Source organism: Callospermophilus lateralis (assembly GCF_048772815.1).
Source record: "Callospermophilus lateralis isolate mCalLat2 chromosome 17 unlocalized genomic scaffold, mCalLat2.hap1 SUPER_17_unloc_3, whole genome shotgun sequence".
Lineage (NCBI taxonomy): Eukaryota > Metazoa > Chordata > Mammalia > Rodentia > Sciuridae > Callospermophilus > Callospermophilus lateralis.
The window spans coordinates 1308748-1336421 of record NW_027510161.1 but is presented as its reverse complement, the minus strand read 5'-3'; the positions used below and the strand labels follow the sequence as shown (position 1 = coordinate 1336421).

General features: G+C 39.9%; 1 pseudogene; it reads right to left on the bottom strand.

Moving 5' to 3' along the window:
* Positions 1–904: 904 nt before the first annotated feature.
* On the bottom strand, positions 905–26807 carry LOC143386083 (C-type lectin domain family 4 member A-like; annotated as a pseudogene).
* Between the last annotated feature and the right edge of the window lie 867 nt (positions 26808–27674).

The window sequence follows — 27674 nt, the reverse complement described above, 5'->3', positions numbered from 1 at the left end:
CCTATCAGGGACTGATTGGGTGAAGGCTCTGATTGGGTGAAGGCTCTCATAGCCCAATCATTTCAACTCTAAACTTTCTTTCATTGTCACACACAAGAGCTTTTGGGAGACACCTCATATCTAAACTGTAACATAATCCATGTTTCATTATTAAAATCATCTGAATAAAATTTACATCCAAAGGGCTCTAGAGGGTTGCTAGTTGTCAGCAGATCTCCACCCTCAGAGAAATCAGCCAGCTTCATTCAACATTATCATTTCTACAAAATGATAATCTCGTGAAAGTAAAAGTATTCTGCCCAGTACTGAACATTCTACCCAAAGCCTTAGTGGCTTAAAACCATAACTATTGTATTACTTCTTACAATCCTTTGCAGTGTTTAGTAATCAGTAGGATGGTTTCTGATTCCGTATCACTCTTTAAACACAAAACTCACATAAAACCTGTTCACACACATTAATGTAAAGATGCTCTAGAGAAAAATAAGTAAAAGACACCAAAACACACTCAGACAACACAAGGTAGAGTGAAGAGAAGAGTTCCAGCACTGGCTAGACACAGGACTAAATATTTCATTCCTGTTTAATTACTCTCTTTACTGAGGCAGTCAAGGGCATTTTGAGTAAAATGTATCTTTTGAAAATTCTGTACCATTATTATGGTACAGAAATAATATGGAGTAAATTCATTGTACATTAAGTAAAATCCCCCACAATTATTGTATTAGGTGCTCTGTAGGAAGTAAACTGATAAATTCCATATGCAACACTAACATTTCCTCAAAAGTGGAATAGTTGACCACATACCTAAAAGTCTTTGGAATGTCTTTTATAAAGAAGAATTTATGAACTAACTCTAGAATAATGAATGCAATCCAAAAACATGTCCATGAAAAGTGTTGATTCATAAGTAGATCTTCATCATTTCACAAACTGATCGGTGACGATCTTTACAAGGTATGTTATTCCAGCCCCGTTGCGCTGATGTAGGATGATGATTTACTACAACACAACGCTCTTCACTATGACTTGGCTCACCTGGATGCCAGAATCTGAAACAGAGAAAAAGGATGAAGTTATTCTTCCAAGACTGCTTTTAAAGGGGTTAGAGTCAGTTATGGGGTCAGAGGCTGGGGTAGAACTTTGTGGAAGTCAGGGTCAGATATGCCCAGACCAACCCTTCCCAATTCTCATGCAGAGTTTCTCCTCCACAAAGACCTCTGGCATTTATCTTGAAAATTGTGCCCTCATCACTCATATTTTCTAATACCTTATTGCACTAAGCATTTAACCAAAAGTTACCCATGGGCTCTCCTCTAAACATAGGCCCTGTTGCCAGGAGACTGTCAATCCATGGGGCTTTCTTATATGATGAAGGGAAGTCACCATGGTCCCATGATTCAAAATAGGGGCTTTTTAACCCTTTTTAATGGGATGATTTTGAAGTCTGAAAAAATAGTTAAATCTCTAGATCTTCTACTTATTTCCATTTTCTAGGTCAAATAATTTAATTTCTTAAATTCTCAGTTTGCCCATCTAAAAGCTGGACCAGAGTAACAGCACTATGTATTCCACAACGAAGATATAAGGATCAAAAGTGGAAGTATACTAATGTATTTAAATGCCTTTAAAGATTACATAAATATGAGATATTGTAACAGTATCCAAATTTAGGGTTTTTGCTTTATGAGAAATATAAATCACAATAATCCATAATGATCTTTAAAAACATGAATTTTTACTACAGAGAATGAGTAGAGTTTTTAAAAGCAAAGTAGAATCCACCCGTTCTAAAGACTGTTGTTGGGTGACCTTAGCTGAACTATCTATACTCTCCAAACTCAATTTCCTCAGTTCTATAATAGGAAAAATAATATGTGCCTCCTAGGGTTATGTGATAATTTCATGAGGTAATAAAATTGATTAACTGTGTGTGCAACAGGACAAGAGTGAGCTGTTTTAGTTTCAGAATTGATGCTGGAACACTCTAAACTTCCTGTATGACCCAGGACCCAGGATTCCTTTATCTAATTCTGTACTCACGTGGCACTTTGATTGTATGGGGTCTAATTAATCAATTGCCAGTGTCCTTGACCCTCTGGATCTGATAGCCCCACAAAATAAGCAGCAGTTTTGTCCATATTCTGAGTGAGGAAATCCTAAAGGAAAAGAAAAAGAAAAGAAGTCATATGCTTTAGATACTCAACTTGAACCAAGTTGTTTTTTTTATTTGCCAAATTATGCTATATACTGGTATTAATATAACAGAATGAAGTCCATTCTCATGTATAAATATAATTCACCAATAAAAATATTTTAAAAAATTTGTTGATGCTTTATTTCTTCTTTATTATTTAATTGTAAAATCTATCAGATAACATGATATTTTGACACATACACAGTGCATAATGATCAAATTGGCATAGTTAACATTTCCATCTTATTTATATTTTTCAAAGATTTTACTCACAACTAATCATTATACATATTTAAAGGTACATTGTGATTTTACAATTGAACTCTTTGTGATCATGCAGAAATGAAAACAAAAGGAGATGGTTCAGGAATAACCAGATGGGGACCTCAGAACTGCACGTCTTTGAGCACACAAGGATCAAAGACATCATCTGTGAGCCTTAATTTTATTAAATATGGAAGCAATTCCTATCTACAATCATAATGAATTTCCATCTCAAATTCAAATTCCTTCTTTTCTTCAGTGAGAGAATATTCTTCAAAGTTTTGCATAAGAATATTGTTACAAATTGAATCATTTCCCTTTCATAAGATCATGAAATTTTTTTGTAACAGAAATTGAACCCAGGGGTGCATAACCAGTGAGCAACATCCCCTACCCTTTTTTTAAATTTCACTTAGGGGCAGAGTCTTGCTAAATTGCTTAGTTCCTTGCTACATTGCAAAGGATTGCTTTGAACTTGAGATCCTCCTGTCTCAGCCTCCCAAGCCCCTGGGATTACAAGCATGCACTACAACACCAGCATTTCACAAATTCTTAAAATTTAATTCCTGATTGCTGATTGTGAAACCCCTTATGATTTAACTTTGCCCATTCAAGTTAATTCTTTTTTCTGTTTAGCAGTTGATAATTGAGAAAACAGTTGTATATTGAAATAACCAACTGCTGTTGTAGGCAGAAACATTTTCATCCTTTCACTAAATCCCCAGGCCCTACATGTTGAATGCCACAATTTCCTTGAGGGAGTTACTTACACTGAAGAAGGTACAAGGTGTGTAATGGGAAGGCTGAGGGAGCTTCTCCTGTCTGTCTTACAGAAAGTCTTCTCCCACAGCATCAATATCCCTTCTTAGCAAAGACGTGTACAAAAGTCAGACAGGCTCATGACTCCACTGTCCCTTAGAAAGTACCTGCTCTTCCTTGCTGTTGATCACCACCAGGTGAGCCTCCATTCGAGAGCAGTTCTCCTGACTCGCATTCCAAGATTTTGCATCAGTAGAAATAAAGTAGCAACTGGAACTAAATGACTTTCAATTCTTTGGGCAACAGCTCCAGACTTTTCCTTAATAGACAAGAAAGACAAATAGGTACGTTATATGAAAATGTATTTTTAAAGTGTGTGTGTATCAAATTTACAAACCTAGGGAAACAGCATGAAAACTGCAATTCTCATATTCACCCAGATATAACAAGGAGACCCCTTTCCTCAGTTGCCAAGGAGCCAAGTTGCCTTAATCAAGAGATAATATGTCAGGGCCCCTTTCTCCTGGTGGATTGGTATCAGGAAAAAGAACAGCTAAAATATAATATTTACATAAAACCTAGATTCCATAATATCAAAATAAAAATATCCAAATTTCATCACAAAATAATTAATCATACCAAGGACCAGTAAGTTCTCAATTTTAATAAAAAAATGACAATAGCCTCCAAAAAAACCCCCAGATAACAAAAATGTTAGAATTATCTAACAAAGATTTTAAAGCAACCATGATAAAAATGCTTCAACGAAAAGATTCAAACAATCTTGAAACAAAGGAAAAGCCCTAAGTAACTTAGAAAATCCCTGTGTCAAAATAAAAAATAAAAAGGGCTGGAATGTGGCTCAGGGGTTTGGAAGCCCAAAGTTCAATCTCCAGTTCCCAAAGTAAACCATCATCCCAAAAAAGAAACAAAGGAATGCTGACTCATAATGGCAAGGAGGATGGGGTGAGCCTGGATGTAATGGAGGAACTTTAGAGCAATGGGAGGGAGGGGAAGAGAGGAAGCAAGGGAGTAGGAAGGATGGTGGATTGAGTTAGACAACATTACCCTAAGTACATGTATAAGACACAAATGATGTGAAAATACTTCATGTGCAATCAGTGACTTGAAAAATTGTGCTCTATATGTGTAATATGAAATGAATTGCATTCTGCCATTATGTATAACAAATTAGGATAAATAAATAATCTAATAAAAACAAAAAACAAAAAAGTAGACTCAACAAAAAAACAGAAGATATAAAAAATGAAAAGTTTATCAATGAAAAATATAATAACCTTTTAAAAGCTTAGCAGACTTCCTTTGGCCTCCATCTGACACTCCTTCCTGAGTCTTCAGCATGAATGTTACCCAGATCAAATTTTGGACTTATCAAGCCCCCACATTTCCATGAGTCAAGTTCTTAAAATAAATATCCATATTCATATGGCTTCTGTTCCTCTGGAGAGCGCTAACATAATACACCACCCTAAAAATGGGAGCATGACTCCTCCATCATAAAACATTAGCTGCACGTAGCAACCTCCTTATGAACTGTACAGTTAGGGAATAGGAGAGGAAAAAGTAGCTTTACAATTAGACACCTGACAAACACTACCTCAGGTGATCAAGTTCAGCAACAATAATCAACATTCACTTTGATAATATATACCTGGAACTAATGTGATGAATACATTTTTTATCTGTGACTTCCTCCCAAAAACAAATAATCTCCCTATAAGCACTAGAAAAACTTCAGATACACGGACAACCAATAATATATAGAATGGTCTTCCCCTAAGTTGTCAGAGTAATGAAACAAGAAAGATCTGAAGAAATATCAGAGCAAAGAGGAAACTAAAGAGATATGACAAAAAATGGAATTCAGGGATTCTAGTATAGAAAAGAATAAGTGTTAAAAATTGAGAAAATCAAGAATGTTGGGAGAGACAAATCCACAAAATTACAACTACCTTATATTAGACAAAGGTTCTAAAACCATGCAATGGAGAAATGATAGCATCTTCAACAAATGGTGCTGGGAGAACTAGAATTCCATATGCAACAAAATGAAATTGAATCCCTTTCTCTCACCATGTACAAAAGTCAACTCAAAATGGATCAAGGAGCTAGGAATCAGACCAGAGACTCTGCATCTAATAGAAGATAAAGTTGGTCCTAATCTTCATCACGTGGGGAAGGCCCCAAATTTCTTAATAAGACACCTATAGCACAAGAGTTAAAACCAAGAATCAAGAAATGGGATGAATTCAAACTAAAAAGTTTTTTCTCAGCAAGAGAAATAATATGCGAGGTGAATAGGGAGCCTACATCCTGGGAACAAATTTTTACCCCTCAAACATCAGATAGAGCTCTAATCTCTAGAGTATACAAAGAACTGAAAAAGTTAAACAACAAAAAATCAAATCATCCAATCAACAAATGGGCCAAGGACTTGAACAGAAACTTCTCAGAAGAGGATATACAATCAATCAACAAATACATGAAAAAATGCTCACCATCTCTAGCAATCAGAGAAATGCAAATTAAAACTACTCTAAGATACCATCTCACTCCAATAAGAATGGCAGCCATTATGAAGTCAAACAACAATAAGTGCTCGTGAGGATGCGGGGTGGGGGGGATAGGTACACTCATACACTGCTGGTGGGACTGCAAATTGGTGCAGCCAATTTGGAAAGCAGTTTGGAGATTCCTTGGAAAGCTGGGAATGAAACCACCATTTGACCCAGCTATTCCCCTTCTCGGACTATACCCAAAAGACCTAAGAAGAGCATACTACAGGGACACAGCCACATCAATGTTTATAGCAGCACAATTCACAATAGCTAGAATGTGGAACCAACCTAGATGCCCTTCAATAGATGAATAGATTTTTAAAATGTGGCATTATACACAATGGAATATTACTCAGCACTAAAAAATAATAAAATCATGGCATTTGCAGGCAAATGGATGGCATTAGAGCAGATTATGCTAAATGAAACTAGCCAATCCCTAAAAAAACAAATGCTGAATGTCTTCTCTGATATAAGGTGGGGTAACTCAAAATGGGATAGGGAGGAAGAGCATGAGATGAAGACTACCACTAAATAGGGAAGAGAGGTGGGAGGTAAAAAGAAGGAGAAGGGGAGTTGCACAGAAGATGGAAGGAGACCCTCATTGTTATACATAATACATATATGATGTTGTGAGGACAAAAAGAAAAAAAGTGTGTCACATTAGATTGGATAGAGAGAAAGGATGGGAGAGGAGGGGAGGAGTAGGGAGGATAGGAAGGGCAGCAGAATAGAATAGACAATATGATTGATGTATGTACATTCCATGTATGTATTATATGTCAAAATACATTCTGCTGTCATGTATGACTAAAAATAAATAAAAAAATAAAAATTAAAAATAAAAAAAGAATGTTGGGCTAAGGAAGTGGCTTAGTGATAGAGACGTGCCTAGTATGTGTAAAAACCTGATTTCAATTTCTACTACCAAAGGGAAAAAATTCATGAATATTGGTTCATTTGTTGTAACAAATGTCCTTACTTAGGAATAGGATAATAATAATGGGCACTATGTGTGCAAGGTAGGGTTAAAATACAATCTTTTAATATTATCTGCCCAACTTTTCTGTCAATTTAAAAATGTTTTTAATTGTGCTATAAATGGGTAATAATGAGTGTAATGCATTCCACTATTGTCATGTATATAAAAAAATAAATTTTTAAAAATGTTTTTAAAACACTGTATTTAAAGGTAAAAAAAATCACATTCAACATAATATATTCATCTTTATTTTATCAAATTGTTTGACTGACATGAGAAAAACACTAGCCTTGCAGAAACCTCAGAAAGAAGAACAGTCTGAAGAAATACAGTAACAATATATCCTTTTTCCAAATTGAGCTTCACATGGACAACATTCAATATCCATATAAGAATGTTAGATTCTGGGCTGGGGCTGTAGCTCAGTTGTACAGTGCCTGCCTCACACATGTGAGCCACTAGGTTCGATCCTCAACACGACATAGAAATAAATAAATAAAGATATTGTGTCCATCTATAAATTTAAAAAAAAAAGATTTTTAAAAAGAATGATAGGGCTAGAGCTGAGCGGGCAGGGGGCCATTCACTGTGCGGGCGGGGCCGTTAGCAGAGCTGGGAGGCTGGGGGCCATTTGCCAGGCCAGGAGCGGACCCTTCTCCCCATGCCCGGCCGCTGGAGGCCACTTGCAGAGCCGGGCAGGCGGCTGCCATGGGACTGGACCTCTGCGCTGTTGCCAAGAGCCGAGCGGGCGGGGGTCCATTTGCCGGGTGGGTGGGGTTCACAGAGCCGGGCGGGCAGGGGAGCTGCTGGCAGCGTGAGCAGGGCCGACAGCAGAACCGGGAGGGCGGGGGCCGTCTGCGGGATGGGGACCCTTCTCACAGCGCAGGCTGCAGCGCAGGGCCGCCCGGGGCCGTTTGCAGAGCTGGGCAGGCGATGGCCGCATGGCCAAGATTCACTTGTCTGGGACAAACTGTCACCTCTAATAAACTTACTAATTCCCAGCAGGTCTCCTTTCAGCGGAATTTTGCTAGAAGATCGTCAGTAGGTGGAATCTAGGTGTATTAATGGGTCTTTCTGATCCCATTAATGTAGAGATACTGAAAGTGCTGCTTCCTGGGGGCAGCCATGTAGGAAAAGAAGAACTTAAAATATCACTATTTGCAGACGACATGATCCTATACCTAGAAGACCCAAAAGGGTCTACAAAGAAACTACTAGAACTAATAAATGAATTCAGCAAAGTGGCAGGATATAAAATCAACACGCATAAATCAAAGGCATTCCTGTATATCAGCAACAAAACTTCTGAAACGGAAATGAGGAAAACCACCCCATTTTTACAATATCCTCAAAAAAAAAAAAATAAAATACTTGGGAATCAACCTAACAAAAGAGGTGAAAGATTTATACAATGAAAACTACAGAACCCTAAAGAGAGAGATAGAGGAAGATCTTAGAAGATGGAAAAATGTACCCTGTTCATGGATAGGCAGAACCAACATCATAAAATGGCGATATTACCCAAAGTTCTCTACAGGTTCAACGCAATGCCAATCAAAATCCCAACGGCATTTCTTGTAGAAATATATAAAGCTAAAGCTATCATGAAATTCATATGGAAAAACAAAAGACCCAGAATAGCAAAAGCAATTATAAGCAGGAAGTGTGAATTGGGAGGTATAGCGATACCAGATTTCAAACTCTACTACAGAGCAATAGTAATAAAAAACAGCATGGTACTGGTACCAAAACAGGCAGATGGACCAATGGTACAGAATAGAGGACACAGAGACCAATCCACAAAATTACAACTTTCTTATATTTGATAAAGGGGCTAAAAGCATGCAATGGAGAAAGGATAGCATCTTCAACAAATGGTGCTGGGAAAACTGGAAATCCATATGCAACAAAATGAAGCTGAATCCCTTTCTCTCAACATGCACAAAAGTTAATTCAAAATGGATCAAAGAGCTTGATATCAAATCAGAGACTCTGCACCTGATAGAAGAAAAAGTTGGCTCCGATCTACATATTGTGGGGTCGGGCTCCAAATTCCTTAATAGGACGCCCATAGCCCAAGAGTTAAATACAAGAATAAACAAATGGGACTTACTTAAACTAAAAAGTTTTTTCTCAGCAAGAGAAACAATAAGAGAGGTAAATAGGGAACCTACATCCTGGGAACAAATTTTTACTCCTCACACTTCAGATACAGCCCTAATATCCAGAATATACAAAGAACTCAAAAAATTAAAGAATAAGATAACAAATAACCCTATCAACAAATGGGCCAAGGACCTGAACAGACACTTCTCAAAGGAGGACATACAATCAATCAATAAGTACATGAAAAAATGCTCACCATCTCTAGCAGTCAGAGAAATGCAAATCAAAACCACCCTAAGGTACCATCTCACTCCAGTAAGATTAGCAGCCATTATGAAGTCAAACAACAATAAGTGTTGGCAAGGATGTGGGGAAAAGTGTACACTTGTACATTGCTGGTGGGACTGCAAATTGGTGCGGCCAATATAGAAAGCAGTATGGAGATTCCTGGGAAAGCTGGGAATGGAACCACCATTTGACCCAGCTATCACCCTTCTCGGTCTATTTCCTGAGGACCTTAAAAGAGCATACTATAGGGATACTGCCACATCAATGATCATAGCAGCACAATTCACAATAGCTAGACTCAGGAATCAAACTAGATGCCCTTCAATAGATGAATGGATAAAAAAAATGTGGCATTTATACACAATGGAGTATTACGCAGCACTAAAAAATGACAAAATTATGGATCTTGCAGGGAAATGGATGGCATTAGAACAGATTATGCTAAGTGAAGCTAGCCAATCCTTAAAAAACAAATGCCAAATGTCTTATCTGATATAAAGAGAGCAACTAAGAACAGAACAGGGAAGAAGAGCATGAGGAAAAGATTAACATTAAACAGAGATGAGTGGGGGGAGATAAAGGGAGAGAGAAGGGAAACTGTATGGAAATGGAAGGAGACTCTTATTGTTACACAAAATTACATATAAGAGTTTGTGAGGGTAAAGGGGGAAAAAAACAAGGGAGAGAATTAAGCAACAGCAGATGGGGTAGAGAGGGAAGGTGAGAGGGAAGAGGAGGGGGGATAGTAGGGGTTAGGAAAGGTAGCAGAATACAACAGTCATTAATATGGTTTTATGAAAAAATGTGGATGTGTAACCGATGTGATTCTGCAACTTGTATTTGGGGTAAAAATGGGAGTTCATAACCCACTTGAATCAAAAGTATGAAAGATGATATGTCATGAGCTTTGTAATCATGTGAACAACCAATAAAAAAAAAAAACTATTGATGGAGTTTTAAAAAAAAGAATGATAGGGGCTAGAGTGACCCAAGCAGTAGTGCACCTGTGTCTGGCATGCGTGTGGCCCGGGTTCGATCCTCAGCACACAAACAAAGACGTTGTGTCTGCCAAAAACTAAAAAAAAAAAAAAAAAAATATTAAAATTCTCTCTCTCTCTCTCTCTCTCTCTCTCTCTCTCTCTCTTCTCTCTCTCCCCCCCTTCACTCTCTCTCTCTAAAAAAAAAAGAATAATAGATTCTATGAAATTGTACACTTGTAGATTAGAAATGACACTGAGACTCCACTTTTTAGTGCGTTCTACCTGGAAATCATAAATACTGATTTGGGGAATCTTACATACTACAGTCAGCAACTTAATTCTAGGCACATGAAGTTTTACCTTCCATGGTTAAATTTATTCTTACACACTCCAGATTTGTATGAATCATTTCTTTGATAAATCTTTTATAATTTTTGTCTTCAAGCAGCTGAGAATTTTTTTGAAAGAAAGCTGGAAAATACAACATAAACCAATCATTTTTCTGGTAGCATTAGGTCATTGCTCTTTACATTGCTTTCTTGCATTCTATGGACAAAATCTACACATGTCCAATTACCCAATTGGAAAAAGCCTGACAGAAAAAGTTTTCCCATAACCCCTCAGTCAATGGAATCCTAATCCTACTGCTTTGGAAATATTAGGTATCTCCAGGAATTGCTAAAAGATGAGGAGTTGAAAGAAGATATGAAAGTTCCATCATAATGGGATCTGAAGGATGTTATCCATAGTCTCCTTCCAGAGTTAATCCAAGATGCAAACCAAGGCTAAATTTTGTGGGATGGGAGTGGAAGATATTTAAGAAAGTACAAAACCTGGGACTTTGGGGAAAAGGAGAATTTGCTAATTTTAACCCTGGTTGATCTTAAAGATCAGAAAAAAAAATTTTCAAAAACCCAAAGATTGAGGACATCATTCTTCATCTCTTTTGTGTGTCTCTCCCAATTTAGAACTCACCCCCACCTCTAGAAATTGAATTTTCTGGACTGCTGTGGTATCTCAGTATCACAGCACTTGCCTAGAATATGCAAGGCCCTGGGTTAATCAACACTACTGCTAGAAATTAAATTTCCTCTTTCCCTTTAACCTCCTATTTGTTCCTTGATCCACTTCATTTTGGTTTTGGCTTCCATCATTTCATTAAACCATGCATAAAATGGATCATCAGTAATTTGCTAGGACCATTTATTAGTCATTTCTAATGGCTTTCTTGCAATCATTCACCCAGGTCTTCCTCCTTAGCTCTTGACACAGTGCTCTCTCCTGTTCCTGCCTCACCTTCCTTACTGCTGCTTCTTATCCTCTTCCATCAGCTCTCTTCCACCAATCACCATGTTTAAAAATGTAGTATTTCCAAGAGTTCTATCCTAATCCCCATTTCTAGTTTAAAGTCCTCCTCTGGAGTGATACCATATATCCCCATGCTGGAACTTGCTATCATTATGTAAATGACTTCCAAAATTCTAGACCTCTCTCCTGAAATCCAGACAAAAATGCCTCCTACTGGACATGTACATTGTGGTTAAATGCATTGTGCCCCAAATTTAAATAATCATCTCTCAAAATAAACCCACTATTCATACTATACTGCCCACGTCTTTAAACAACTTCTTCACTGCTGAGTTTACAAAGTCAGAATATTATATTCACACTTAACTTCTCTGGGTCTTTTAATCCCCAATAGTCATCAAGTCTTGGCCTCCTTGATTATATCTGTTTACTCTTCAAAGTTACCTGTCTTCTTTTTCTTCACTAACAGTATCCTTAAATGAGGCTCTCAATGTTTTCCAATGGGAGGATGAATTAGCATCTATTTGGTACACTATAATTATACATAATAATAGGATGCACTGTTACATAGTCATACATGCAAATAACATTGTTTGGTCATTTTCATTCCCCAGTACATCCCCAATCCCTTCCTTCTTCTGTCACCCTGGTCCCCTGCCTCTATTCTACTATTTTTCCCTCAATTTTCATTAGATCTGACCCCTTTTCCTCTTTTTGTTCCCAAATTATCATATATGACACAAGACACACAACCAATGACATTCTCAGTCTGGTTTATCTCACTTAACACAATGCTGTTTACTTCTGTCCATTTTCTAAAAAATAACGCTTCTCTTACCTTCACCTTTGTCCTCCTAAATCCATTTCCACACCTCAGTAAAATCATGCCTCCTTAAGTCAAATTTGATTATGTCAAATCCTGCCCAAAATTCTGCAATGACTCCACATCACTGACACACTGCAAAACTGGCCTCTGTTCCACCCTTCTTATATTTACACCCCTTTGCAATCAAGAAGTAGGGTCTCTTTCTTCACCAATAGAATATGAACTGCCTTTAAGACTCCATTTGGCCAATAGAATATGCAAATTTACCAGGTTAGTTCCAAATTCAAACTTTAACATGCCTTGTTTCTTTTCACCCTCTATCATGGAAGTCTGAAAGTGGATCATCCAAAATATCAGTGTCTGTGAAGTCAAATAAGACTAGCCATATAAATGCTATTAAGAAAATACAGATGTGTTCTCACACATAATCTAATAGAACTGAGGTTCCATAGATTTCATTCTGTAGAACCAACCCAGGCTAGCCTGATGAATAATAAGAGAAATGTGGTAAAGTTGCTCCTTTCTTTCCAGCTCACATGGTCTGCTTCAGAATTCAAGTTGCCTGTGATTGGTCCCCAACATCATATGCATGAGTGAGTTCAGCTAAGACCAAAGGAAACTCCCAACTGAGACCAGTCTAAATTGCCAAGCCACATATTCATGAGCTAAATAAATACCTATTTCAATTCACTGTTTTAGGCTTGTTTATTAAGTAGCATAGGATATCTTATCATATAACCTTTAGGGAAAAAGTCAAAATTTTTTTTATAATAGTATATGACCTTCTTCATGATCTTAATTTAGTCTGCCACCTACAAATTCATTTCAAAGTTTTTCACATAGCACTATATTTTCCAAGTCAGGCATGTTTATATTTCCTCAAAATTCTTCCATGTTATAATGGCATACATATAATATATTTATGTCATTTGGTAGTAACATGGGTAGATGTCTCCTCCTTCAGGAAACCTATCTCAACTTCCTGTGCTCACTTCTTTCCTGCACAATACTTCCCATCTCATGTTGTAAATCCTGATTATTTTGACTATTCTATTAATATCTTGAGACCAGTGGCTGTGGCTATTTCTGGATTCTCTAACATGGTGCCTAGCAAACAATATGTATGGCCATTGTAACTTACCAAATGTCCAAATTAATAAATCAAATATCTACCTAAATATATGCCAAGTTTTATGACTTTAGAGAGCTTGATAAACTTTGAAATATAACATATGCATAAATCCATATATTCCTGAGATTTCAGAATGGGACAGACAGAAATTATTAGAAGGAAATTCCCTGGGGAACTCTTCCTGGAACATTTCTTCCATCTCCTTGATGTCTACCTGCTCATCCAAAAAAAAAAAAAAAAAAATATATATATATATATATATATATATATATATATATATATATATGTGTGTGTGTGTGTGTGTGTGTGTGTGTGTGTGTGTGTGCGTGTGTGTCTGTGAAGTCAAATAACACTAGCCTATAAATTCTATTAAGGAAATATAGATGTGTCCTCACAAAGAATCTAATATAAAACTGATGACCCATAGATTTTATTCTGTAACATCAACCCATACACACAAATCTACTCTTCAAATTCTCTTAGTGAACATTAAACTCCATGATTTTTGCAAAAGCAAAAGCAAAAATTCTTAATAAATTCTCAAAAACTCTAACCCACGTTCCCTCACCAATAGAAAATTTATTTTTCAAATTCCTGGATCATTGTGAAATATCAGTTTCTAATGAATGGCTTCTATTCATGAAAGGCAGGCACTGCTAACTGACTCAGTTGGCATACTTACTGATAAAAGAGGCAGACAGTAAAATTTCCTTCAGCAGGAAAAGTATCAGCAACAAGGCAAGAAGAAGCTTGGAAAAAACAGAATGACTCTGGTGAGGAATGGTGTTTTCCCTGGGATCTGAAGGAAAAAACAAATTAGATTCATCAGTAATGAATTCTATTTTTATTTCCAGTTCCTCCTCTACAAGATGGCTTTTTCTCAATGTGACCAAAATATCTGAAAAGAACAACTTAGAGTAGAAAAAGGTTACTTTGGGTTCATGGCCTCAGAAGTTATTTTGGGTTCATGGTTTCAGTCCATGGTCAATCTTCTCCATTGCTCTGGGCCTGAGAAGAGCAAAACATCATGGAAGAAGGGTGTAGTGGAGGAATGTGTTCAGCTCAAGACAGCCAGGAATCAGAAAGATCAAGCAAGGAGCCAGAGAAAAAATATAATCCACTGAGGAATGATGTTGATCAAATTATATTGTCATATCATGTACATGTATGAATATGTAACAGTGAATCCCACTAGTGTATATAATTATAATGCACCCATTAAAATATGTAAATAAAAAGTGTTTAATTAAAGGGAATGCCCCAGTGACCAAATTACTTCAGCCACATCACACCTGATTACCAAACAGTAATTCGTTCTAATTATTAATTCATCAATATGTTAATTAATCCACTGATTTGTTTATGGTTCTCATAACTATTTTATCTACAACTGTTCCTGAATTGCCACATAAGCTTTTCAGGGCACATCTCTTATTCCTAACATTCTGCCCCTGGTCCCCAAACCTTCATGTCTGTCTCACAATGGAAAAACCATTTAGTCCATCTCCAAAAGTCTCCATAGTTTTCAAAGTTCCTGCATTTCCCAATAGACCAAGTCCAAAGCCTCCTCTGAGACTCAAGACAAACTGTGTTGTGAGCCTCTGTAAAAATCCAAAGTAAGTTATGTTAAGCTGCTTTGGGGTGGCTAATGGAATTGAGCACTGGACAACCCAAGTGCAAGAAAGAACAAACAATCATGTGCCCACAGACAAGCAATGATGGTGCCTCATAACCACCTGTCAATCAGTGGGGTCTCCTGAGCAATCCTGGAAGGACATGTATCTCAGCAAGATCTCATGACCAATCCTAGGAGAACAAGGGACACTAAAAATCTCCCTTTCCTGTTCCAAGCCCTCCCTTCTTGCCCTAAGCCCAATAAAATTCCAATCTGGCTGAGCCTGGGCACTCTTCTCCTGGACCCACTCTGTTGGACTGGAGGGTGTCTCCCAGGAGAAAATCTCAATAAAGTCTTGCTCAGCTGCTTTTAATCTGCCTCCTTTTGGTCACTGTTGCCTGACCTCACATCTGGTGCCAAAACCTGGGAGGGCTTTTCAGCCCTCCCCATAGGGAGGGCCCTCTTCAATGCATAGGGGTTGAGGTTCACCCTCTCCTTCAAATGAACCAGGAAATTTCTAAACTGCTCTATTTTTCCTCTCCTTTCATCCAGGCCAACATAAATGGGGTAAATTCCCTCATTTCTCCTGACCTTCCAGCCCCTCTCAGTCCTGGGCGAGGGGGGGTCTAGCTGTAAGTCACACACATGCCACAGACCCCCACCTGTTCTGCTGAAAGCCCTGGGAACTGTGGAGATGTTTCCAGTCCTTGTGTGAGTCATTCTGATCCATTTGGGCCCCCCATGGGTTGCAGGAACACTTCAACTCCCACCCAACACTTATCTGTAACTCAGGTGAGTACAATAAGAATTTTGGATGTCCTTTTTTGCTCCCACCCACCCCCGTGGGTGCCAGAAGGTCAGAGAAAACACCGAGTCCTCCTTAGACCCCAAAACTCCTTTGGGTGGTCTATATTCCAATTTTGCCAAATTAGGACTCACTCAAGACCTGTGCTGTAAGCACCTGGTCTTTCACTCCACTGTGGCCTGGCCCAATGTGAGTTAGACCATGGGTCAAAATGGCCCCCAGAAGAAACTTTTGATTTTCAAATCCTCACTGATTTCGTCAATTTCTGTCAACAGACAGGGAAGTCCCTTAGTTCAGGCTTTTTGAGATTTGCTCCCATCCTACTCTCTGCTCTACCAGTTCTACTGCTCAAGTCTTCCTTGCTAGGGAAAATCCCAAACCCCTTTCCTGTTGTTCTTCTCCATCTCCTTCCTCATTCTCAGATCCACTGGAATTGCTCTCAGCCTCACCTTCCCGTCTTCCCCCTCCCTACGCAGGTCAATGCTCTCCCACCTCCTCTCTCATAGTGTAACCCTCCCCTCCTCCAGCTACCACAGCTCCTCCTCCCCTGCTCCAGAACCCTCCCCCTCCATTCCTCTCCCCCTCTCTCTCTCCTTCTCTCCTACAGTCATGATTCCTCTGCCCCCTCTTCTACTGATACAACCCTTCCCTCTCCCCCTTCAATGGATCTCTCCACCCACTCACTCCTCTCTTCTCCTGTCAGTGCCCACACAGTCCCACCAAGCCCTCTTACCAGCTAACCCAAAACTCCTTTGTCCTCTCAGGAAGTGACTGGCATCAAAGCATTGACAAGTACGTGTCCCATTCTCACTTCAGGATCTTTTCTTTTTTAATTTATTTTTATTTCTTACATACATGACAATAGTGGAATGCATTACAGTCATAATTATCCATTCACAGCACAATTTTTCATAACTCTGTATATAAAGTATGTTCACACCTAATTATACCATTTTACATGAGCTTTCTTTTTTTGCATTACAATTCTTAATTCACCTTTATACCACAATGTATCATATCTATGTATATAAGGTATGCTGACACCAAATTCACATCTTCATACATGTACTTTGTATAATGATGAGGGTCTCCTTTCACCATCTGCTGGGAGCCATCAGCCAAGTAGGTATGACAATTTCCTTGCCAGCGTACTCCCATGCTGTCTAGTGGAAGGACTCTTGAAAGGTGACCTTGCTCAAGGACCAGGGTGGATCTGTGTTTAGGGTGTTCCTGGTTTAGCATAATAGGAGATTAGGGTGTTCCCCCTTTAGAATAGGGTGGTTTAGCATAATAGGAGATTAGGGTGTTCCCCCTTTAGAATAGGGCGTATCCTGCGGCCTGAGTTCCTCTTGAGTTCTTAGGGTCAGACAGTATATTTTGGGAGACAGAAGCCCAGGAGTGGTGGATTTGGGCAAAGAGTGTATTTGGGCAGAGAACGTGGATTTCCCCAGTAAGTGTTTGTAGAAGGCCGGTGTGAGATCGGGAATAAAGAATTGCTGTTTGAATCTACAAGCTGTGTGGTGGCTCATGATTTGTGCCCAGCCAGAGACTGTGGCAACCATCCATGATATTCCCCTTCTCCCTCCCTTTCCCTCCCACCCCTGTTCCCTATATAGTGGTAATCTCCCATGCTCTCCCTCCCTACCCCATTTTGAGTCACCCCCCTTATATCAGAAAAGACATTAGGCATTTGTTTTTTGGGATTGGCTAACTTCACTTAGCATAATCTGCTCTAATGCCATCCATTTCCCTGCAAATGTCATGATCTTATTCTTTTTTTAGTGCTGAGTAATATTCCATTGTGTATAAATGCAGCATTTTTTTATCCATTCATCCACTGAAGGACATCTAGGTTGCCTCCACAGTTTAGCTATTGTGAATTGTGCTTCTATAAACATTGATGTGGCTGTGTCCCTGTAGTATGCTATTTTTAGGTTCTTTGGGTATAGTCTGAGAAGAGAATAGCTGGGTCAAATGGTGGTTCCATTCTGAGCTTTCCAAGGAATCTCCATACTGCTTTCCAAATTGGCTGCACCAATTTGCAGTCCTACCAGCAGTGTATGAGTGTACCTTTTTTCTCCCACATCCTCACCAGCACTTGTTGTTTGTCTTCATAATGGCTGCCATTCTTACTGGAGTGAGATGGTATCTTAGAGTAGTTTTAATTTGCATTTCTCTGATTGCTAGAGATGATGAGCATTTTTTTATATATTTGTTGATTGATTTTATATCCTCTTCTGAGAAATGTTGTTCAGGTCCTTGGCCCATTTATTGATTGGATGATTTGATTTTTTGGTGCTTAACTTGTTGAACTCTTAATATATCCTAGAGATTAGAGCTCTATCTGATGTGTGAGGGGTAAAAATTTGTTCCCAGGATGTAGGCTCCCTATTTACCTCACATATTATTTCTTTTGCTGAGAAAAAAAGAAACTTTTTAGTTTGAATTCCTTCCACTTGTTTATTCTTGGTTTTAATTCTTGCGCTATAGGCATCTGATTAAGGAAATTGGGGCCTAGCCCCATGTAATGGAGATTGGGCCTACTTTTTCTTCCATTAGATGCAGAGTCTCTGGTTTAATTCCTAAATCCTTGATCCATGTTCAGTTAACTTTTGTGCATGGTGAGAGATGGGGATTTAATTTCATTTTGTTGCATATGGATTTCCAGTTTTCCCAGCACCATTTGTTGAAGATGCTATCCTTTCTCCAGTGCATGCTTTTGGCACCTTTGTCTAATATAAGGTAGTTGTAATTTTGGCGGTTAGTTTCTGTGTCCTCTATTCTGTACCATTGGTCTACCAGGCTGTTTTGATGCCAGTACCATGCTGTTTTTGTTACTACTGCTCTGTAGTATAGTTTATCACTTCAGGATCTTTACCAGATTGAAATGCATCTTAACCTAACCTACTTGTATTAAAGAATTTTGATACTGCTCTCAGGCTTACAATCTTACCTGGCATGACATCTATATTGTTCTCTCCTCAACCCTTAAGGAGGACGGGTGAACCCGCATCCAGCAGTCTGCACATGATCACGCTGATCAAATGCATCTAACACATATAACTCCCCGCTCAGGTGAAACAGCCATTTCCCAAACCAAACCCAACTGGGACTACCAAGATATCCTACAAGATCATCATCACTGCACTCACATGGTCCAATATCTTACAGCAGGCATGCAGACAGTTTCCAATAAGGTGGCTAACTTTGATAAGCTAAGAGAAATCATGCAGGATCCAGATGAGAATCCAGCCTTATTTCTCAACCCCCTTACAGAGGCCCTCACCAAATCTTCTAAGCTGGATCGTGAGTCTCCCTCCAGGGCTACAGTGTTAGTAACCCATTTCATTATTCAATCAGCCCCTGATATTAAAAAAAAAGCTCAAAGGAGCTAAGGAGGGCTCTAAGACCCTTATCTGAGATCTGGTGAAAATGGCCTTTAAAGTCTATAATACCCGGGATAATACCCGGGAGGAATCACCTGAACTAGCCAGGCAGGCTCAATTACACAAAAAGGTGACACTCCAAACCCAGGCCTTGGCAGCAGCCCTGAGGCCTATGACTCCAGCAAAAGCTTCATGGGGGAACCAGCTTTGCTTTCCACCAGGGGCTTGCTTCAAATGTGGATGCAAAGTCACTGGGCCTGCCAATGCCCAAACACATGGCCCCCTCTCCAGGCTGTGCCCCACCTGTAAGCAATAGGACATTGGAAGAGTGACTGCCCATGGCTGGCCCTTCATCTGTGCCTCCACACCAGGGTATGAGCAGCCAGGAGGTCCCATCTCTTTGATACTGGGGTTCGTAGAAGTCTAAAGAAGCCCAGACTAGAAGACACCCATTACCCTCACAAAGCCCAGGGTAACACTCCAGATAGCCAGTAAGTTTATAACCTTCCCTGTGCACACGGAGGCTACATATTCTGTCTTACTTGCCCACTCTGGGCCTCTGTTTCCTCCCCAGGTCTCAGTTATGGGGATTGATGGAAAACCCTCCCTACCAAATGAAACTGCTAAGCTAGCCTGTGCCCTGGAGGGACACTCTTACACACACTATTTTATGGTCATTTTATCCTGTCCAGTTCCTCTCCTAAGCAGAGATGTTCCCCAGTTATTAGGAGCCACCCTCCAATAATAACCCAAGAATACTACCATCCATCTTCTTCTACCTCTAATTCTTACTCTCTCTAATAACCTGACTGTACCTAGTGTGCCATTGCCCCCTGACCTAGTTGATCTGGGACACATCCAAGCTGGTCATAGCTTCCCACCACAAACAAGTCCATATCCAACTGAAACCTCAAACTAAATTTCCTCTGCATCCCAAGTTTCCAATCTCCAAAACCCACAGGGAGAGGCTTAAACCCATCATAGACTGGCTACTTGCCCAGGGACTCCTCATCCCTACTTACTCCCCCTGCAATACTCCCATATTGCCAGTACACAAACCCTCAGGAGTCTATCACTTAGTCCAGGTCCTCTGCCTAATTAATGAGGCAGTAATTCCCATCTACCCAGTGGTTCCCAACCCTTACACTCTTCTTTCTCACTTTACTGTCCTTGATCTTAAAGACACCTTCTTTACAGTGCCTCTCATCCTGACTCTTATTACCTCTTTGCTTTCACATGGGAAGACCTTACATCCTTTATGTCTCAATGGCTGACATGGACAGTTCTACCCCAGGCTTCAGGAACAGTCCCAACCTCTTTGGGAAAACCTTGGCACAGGATCTAACTGCTTGTGACTTGGAGGATGGCACTCTCTGACAGTATGTGGATGACCTTCTCTTATGCAGTTCATCCCTCAAGACTTCTCAAACTCACACTGCTCAGCTCCTCAATTTCCTGGGGTCCCGAGGATATCAGGTCTCTGCAGCCAAAGCCCAGCCTACTCTTCAGTGACCTATTTAGGTAAACTCCTCACTCCAACCTCTAGAAGCCTGAAAACAGACAGAATTCAAGCTCTCCGTGACCTACAGCCACCCAAAACAGCAGACTACATCCTCTTCTTCCTGGGTCAGGCTGGCTTTTTCAGGCTTTGGGTCCCCAACTTTGCACATCATGTCAAGCTCTTATACCAGACAGCTAAGAACACCTCCTCATGAGCCTCTCACCTCCCCTAACCTAGTAGCCAACTTCCTTTACAAGCTCAGGGATGCTCTCACATATTCTCCCCCTTTATCTCTTATTAACCTTAATCATCCTTTCCACCTCTTTATGGATGAAAGACAGGGTGTCACCACAGGCCTCCCCACTCAATCAACTGGACCCTCCTATAAGCCGGTGGCATACCTGTCCAAGCAGCTTGACTCTATGGTTTGTGGATGGCTACCATGACTCTGAGCATGAGCAGCAGCAGCAGAAATAACTAAGAAAGCCCTAAAACTTACCTTGTTCCAACCAATAACTGTATTCCCCACCCATTGACTTCAGGACCTCTTAAATCAAAATCTCTTCCCCTTCTGAGCCCTTCATGAATTCAAGAATTCCATCTTCATTTTATAGAAAACTCCACCATTACCCTCTGTTCTTCATCTTCCCTCAATCCTGCCACTCTCCTCCTACCATCCCCACCCTCTTTAAATGCTAACCATTCCTGTACTAAGGTGCTGGAGGACCTGCGATCACCCCATGAGGACCTCTTTGATTACCCACTTCCCTCAACTGACTTAACCATTTTTGTGGATGGAAGTTCTGTAATGGGTAGCTACAGACGATGTAAAAATGCACACGCAGTAGTCATCACTGCCTTAGTTCTAGAAGATGGCTGCCTCTGAAGGGACCACCTCCCAGAAGGCTAAACTTTTTCAACTTTTCAGAGCTCTCACTCTATCCAAAGACAACAGGTTAACATATACATGGACTCCAAATATGCTTTAGTAATTGCTCATTCATATTTGGCTATTTGGAAGGAATGTTGATTCTTGACCACAAAGGGATCACCAGTGGTCAATGCCTCTCTGATTTCCAAACCCTTAGAGGCACTACAACTGCCACCATGTGTGGCCATCATACACTGAAAAGTACATCAAAATTCCTCTGACTGTATAGCTACAGGAAACAACAAAGCAGACTCCATAGCACAAGAACAAATGGAAAAATCCTCAGCAGCCCCTATCCTATTTCTATCCACCACAATTAAACTTAACTATTCCCCACAAGAATGGCAGGACCTAATAATCCAAGGTGGCCATTTTGTGGAGGATGGCCAGATCTTTCTGGGGGATCAAATTGCCCTCCCTAAGCAACAAGCTTACAGTTTATTGATGGACATTCATAACTCTCTTCAAATTGGCCCCAAATCCCTTTTCCAGCTTTTACAACCCCTCTTTTACTCCCCAGGAATGAGAACTACTCTCTAGCAGGTCCACTCCACCAACTTGTTCTGTCTGCTGTACAGTATCCCCACAAGGGAGCATCAAACCTAAACTCCCCACATATCAGATGAGGGGTCACCAGCCAGGCGAAGACTAACAAATTGACTTCACTCACATACCTAGGCACAAAAAGCTTCTCTACCTACTTACTTTGGTTGATACTTTTTCAGATTGGATAGAAACCTTCCCTACCTCCAGGGAAACTGCTGATATTACCACCTCCATCTTCATCAAGTAGATCATTCCCAGGTTCAGACTTCTCACCTCCATCCAGTCAGAAAATGGTCCATCCTTCACTTCTCATGTTGTTCAACTAGTCTCCAAAGGCCTCAACATCAATTGGAGGCTCCACATCCCCTACCATTCCCAATCTTCAGGTAAGGTTGAGAAAGTTAATGGCATTCTCAAGGATCATCTCACTAACCTTGCTATTGAACTCAGGCTTTCTTGGCCCAATTTCCTGCCATTAGACCTCACCCAAATTCAGGCAGCCCCTAGAGCCCCCTCAGGCTTTAGCCCCTTTGAGATACTCTATGGGAACCCTTTCTTAATCAATCAATGCTTTCCAATAACTCTTCATCCTCTTGTGTTCTACCTGCCATATCTCACACTTCTACACAAACTCCTAAGGGAACGTGCAGACCTGTGTCTTCCTGCACCATCCACTGCCTCAATCCCAGCGCAACCACAAACCAAATTGGACCCTCTTCGACCAGATGACACAATCTTACACTGGAAACTGAATCCTTAATCATTGGAATCTTGCTAGACAAAACCCCATACAGTCATACTTACTATGCCAATAAAGCCAAGCTTTTGGGACACTCCCCCTGGTACCAAGTCTCCCACCTTAAAAAGACACCTGTTCCAAATGTCCAGTCCTGGATTTCCACCATGATGGGGCCCACCAAACTCAAGGTTTCTCATCAACCCTCTTCTTCTTTTACTAATCATTAATCTCTCTCAAGTTCCTATCCCAAAGCACAGATGGTGCTTCTACATCCAAGCGACATGGCACCAGGATGGCACCACCCACTCTCAGTTTATGGGTCAAGGTGATTGCCTTTCCACTGGCTGCAACCACAGGTCACCCTTATCATTACTGGATTCAACCAAGCCACCTCATCCCACATAATGCTATATTTCATATCAGGCCATCTGAGAAATCTTGTAAGTGCTAGCCTAACACTTATGGTGAATGCCCTTATAATTCATGCAAGACACGCTTTCTGGATAAGCCTTGTTATTAAAAATGAGCACACACCAAATTAACTATTTGGGACCCATGGGAAATTAAATGAGTATCTTGGGTTCATGGTAAATTTTATTTTTGGGGTTTTACCAAGCTCCCCTCAGCCTCTATCAGAATCTGGAGAACTTATGTACAAGTGTCCCCTCAAATTCACATAACCATCCAGGAGCAAGAGAAAGATGGATGGACACAGTTGCGGTCATCTAAAGATGACCCTTTTTCATGGATGGCCCTAGTACATCAGGGCCTTCAGCTTCTCAATTTATGCAAATTTAATAACATTTCAGACTGTTTCATCTGCACATGTTTGGTTCATACTCCTTTAACTGTGATTCCCATTGATCTTCCTCTCAATACCTCAACCAAACCCCGAGAATCCCCTTCTCCAGCCTTTCAGGAAGTACCCCTTTTTCATAACTCATCAGGGAATTTCTCTTACTGCTACACTTCCTCTGGTTCAGTACCCTGTGACCAGATCATTTGAATCTCTTCCCCAACCTTTATTCTGATGGAGTTCTTTTTCTGGTGCAACGGTACCCTAACAAAAAATCTAAGCCTCAGCATGCCCTTCACTCTTTGTGTTCCTTCCACCTTGGTTCCTCAATTAACTCTGTACAGTGAAGCTGAATTAACATGGCTTGTTACCACTTCCCTTTCCAGAGCAAGACAAGCAGCCTTTCTACCAATGGAAGTTGGACTCTCCCTGGCCTCCTCACTTGCTGCCTCCAGACTGGGGGCAGGAGGACTTGGTTATGCAGCAACTGCTCAGAAGCTTGAACAACAACTTTGGGAAGAGTTAGAGGCATCAATCTCCTCACTCACTTTCCTGAAAAGGCAAATAACATCGATTGCCCAAGTTTTACTATACAACCATGGATCCCTAGATCTCCTGACAGCAGACAAAGGAGGAACCTGTCTATTCCTGAAGGAAGAATGCTGTTACTATATCAATGAAACTGGATTGGTCAAAAAGAATGTCAACACCCTCCATCATTTGAGTGAAAAGCTTAAAAAGCAACAATCAAATGACCCTTGGCCAGGCAGCTATACTCAACCCTCATTATAAGGCTGACTCCCATTCTCACTACTATATTAATAATTAAACTTCTATTAATTATTGCTCCCTGCCTACTCAGGTTCACTTGAAATCACATGGGTGAAATTGGCAGAGTGACCTACAACCAGATACTCCTTCACCCCACAGTAGCCTCCCTACCAAACCAACACTCAAGCCATCACTTTCCCCCCAGTACCCCTAGGAAGCAGGAAGTATCCAAATGGAATTCAGCACGCTATATCATCAAAAAGGCTGGGACATTAGGTCGGTTTGAGGTGGTTAAGAAAACAAAGCACCAGGTCTCATAACCACCTGTCAATCAGCGGGATTTCCTGACCAATCCTGGAAGGACATGGACCTCACCAAGATCCCCTGACCAACCCCAGGAGGACAAGGGACTCTAAAAACCTCCCTTTTCTGTTCCAAGCCCCCCCTTCCTGCCCTATGTCCAATAAAATTCTAATCTATCTAAGCCTGGGCACGATTCTCCTAGACCCACTCTGTTGGACTGGAGGGTCTCTCCCAGAAATAAATCTCAATAAAGTCTTATTCAGCTGCTTTTAATCTGCCTCCTTTTGATCACTGATGCCTGATCTTACAAGTTGCATACTTCCAATATACAATAGCATAAAGTAAATGTTCCCATTCCAAAAAGGAGGAATAAGGATATAGAAGGAAAGGATGGAACCAAAACTCAGGCAGATATTAGTTTCTGAAACTCCATGTCCAGCATCTTGGTAACATTGTGGTGAGATGTAATCTTCAGAGAGCTTCTGCATCCCCACCTAAATGACCTTGCTGGTTGTCATCCACATGGTCTCTTTCTTAGGCTGACTCCATCTACAGCCAACAGCTTTCCTCAGCAGACATTCCACATTACTGGCATATCTTAATCCCTGGGATCTCCATTCCAGATTTTGCTTCCCCTTCACAACTTCATGCATGCCCTCTCAAGAGAATCCTGTGGGGATTCCAGCATGGCTTAACTTTGTCTGAACACTAAGGTCTTCCTTTGTAATCTCAGTACAACTTTCCATAATCCTCTGGCTGCCATCAGCTGAACAGCTCTACTCTGCCATGTCCTTCCACCATGATGTTCTGCCTCACCTCAAGGCCACAGTAATGAAGCTGACTCACCATAGACTGACCTCTGAAATGTTGATCCCAAATAAAGCTTTTTCCTTTAACTTGTTCTTATCAGGCATTTTGGTCACAGTTACAAAAAGCTAACATCTTCCTCTTCTACTCTTTAATTTTCTCCCATAAAACACAACAATTACTACTGTGAATATTTGAAATAATATGAAAATTGAAATGAGAAAAAGTCAATTATATTTATTATTTTTAAAAAACTTTATAAAATACCCAAAGCACAGATTTCTACCATTGAGATTAACTATTGTTAATATTTTGGCACATGTCTTTTCAGCAATTTTTGAAGTGTGTACAGCATATATGAACATTTTTCCATTTGATTGACATACACATTTACTGATTTCTGATTCACTACTTTCTTTTATACTGTATCATAAATACTTTTTCAACATAATCTCTTTATTAATATTTTTGTTATGGTTGCTCATTATTTCATTATATATTTAAATAATACTGGGTCCAACTTATAAATATGCTATAAAAGATAAATCTTTATGACCAAATTTCATGTTTTTAATATAAAATCAGCCTTTCAAGTCACTATTTCATGGTCAGAAACCCTTATCTCAACAGAGGGGATAGCTTCATGCTACAGCAATTTTGCCTGAAAATGATCACTACCAAAGATGTGGGAGTCTTAGAGTCACTTTCCATTAAGATAAAAGCACTAAATAGGAACAATTTTTAATTATGTATATTGTCAATGGTGAGGAGGAAAAACTCAGTATTATATTCTTTCAGTTCTGGAAATACAGGTACACACATTTTTATATATTCCTATATAGAATGATATACAATAAAATTCAAAATCTGATTTTCTGTAAATGATAATAGTAAAGAAAGTATTATGGATTTTTTCCCCACTTTGCAGCTCTAAAACATCTTCATTCCAATCTACAGGCAGCACAATCCTCAGAGACTCCTGGGTGTCCCCAACATGATCATTTCAGAGAAACAGCAACAAACATTACCTCTGCCCTGTTTATCAACTGTCTCGTCAACCTTCACCTCATAATTAATATTGACCACTGGAAAATGATCTTTTACCTGCAGGAGAATTTGAGTTGGTGCCTGGGGACATCAGTTCATTTTTCAAATTCACTTCAGCATAATTTGTTCCCAAAGCCATCTTGAGAAGAAGCATTCTGCTTTTTTCAGAAATTTCATGCCATCTTTTCCTTAAAACATATTACTAACTAGATGTAATAAATAGATACATACCTGACAGTGAAATCACTGAGGTCTCATCCTCAGGACAACCAGAATAAGAATTACATGCTCCAAACAGTAGATATAGATAGTGTATAAAAGTGGGAACTCAAAAAGAAATAAGAAGGAAAGGAAAAGAGGAACCAGGCAATTAGAGAAGTCTTTCCTAAGAACTTCATTCCATAAACTCACCAGGAAAACTGAAATTTGTGCTTCCACATGCAAATGTAAATTATTAGCCAACCAAACTGAGTAACACTTGCTTGTATTGCCTTCATGTCATCAGGTTTGACTGCTCAAGCAGCTTATCTGTGCCACATTCTAAAGTGATCATCGACACAAATCTCAGATGACAATCTCCCCGTGTTCAGAGCCACCTTCCTTTAGCGTGGTGGGGAATGAAAATTCTAAAGGTGTCCTCTGTGCTCTCTGCTTTCCCTGCTGTTCACAATCAGCACCATCATGAAGCTTCGTTCATTTTGCTACTGGTCACCTTGAGATCTCTTGAAATCCTTAATAAAAGAGGATGCCACCTTTTATTCTTCACTTATGTCTCCTTTTACCCCCGACATTACCTTAACAACATGCTCTGGAAGGTACATATGACTATACTTAACACTTGGGAAAATTAAATGGAATCACGTGTAGAAGAGGATGAACTTAAACTGAGTGCCAAAACTGATTTATTTTTTCAAAGGCCAAAATGAAAACAGTCCAAAAACTAAATCATTTATGTGGGATCATTCCAGAGAGCTGCTCTCAACCAACTCATGCCCAGGTTCTTTGC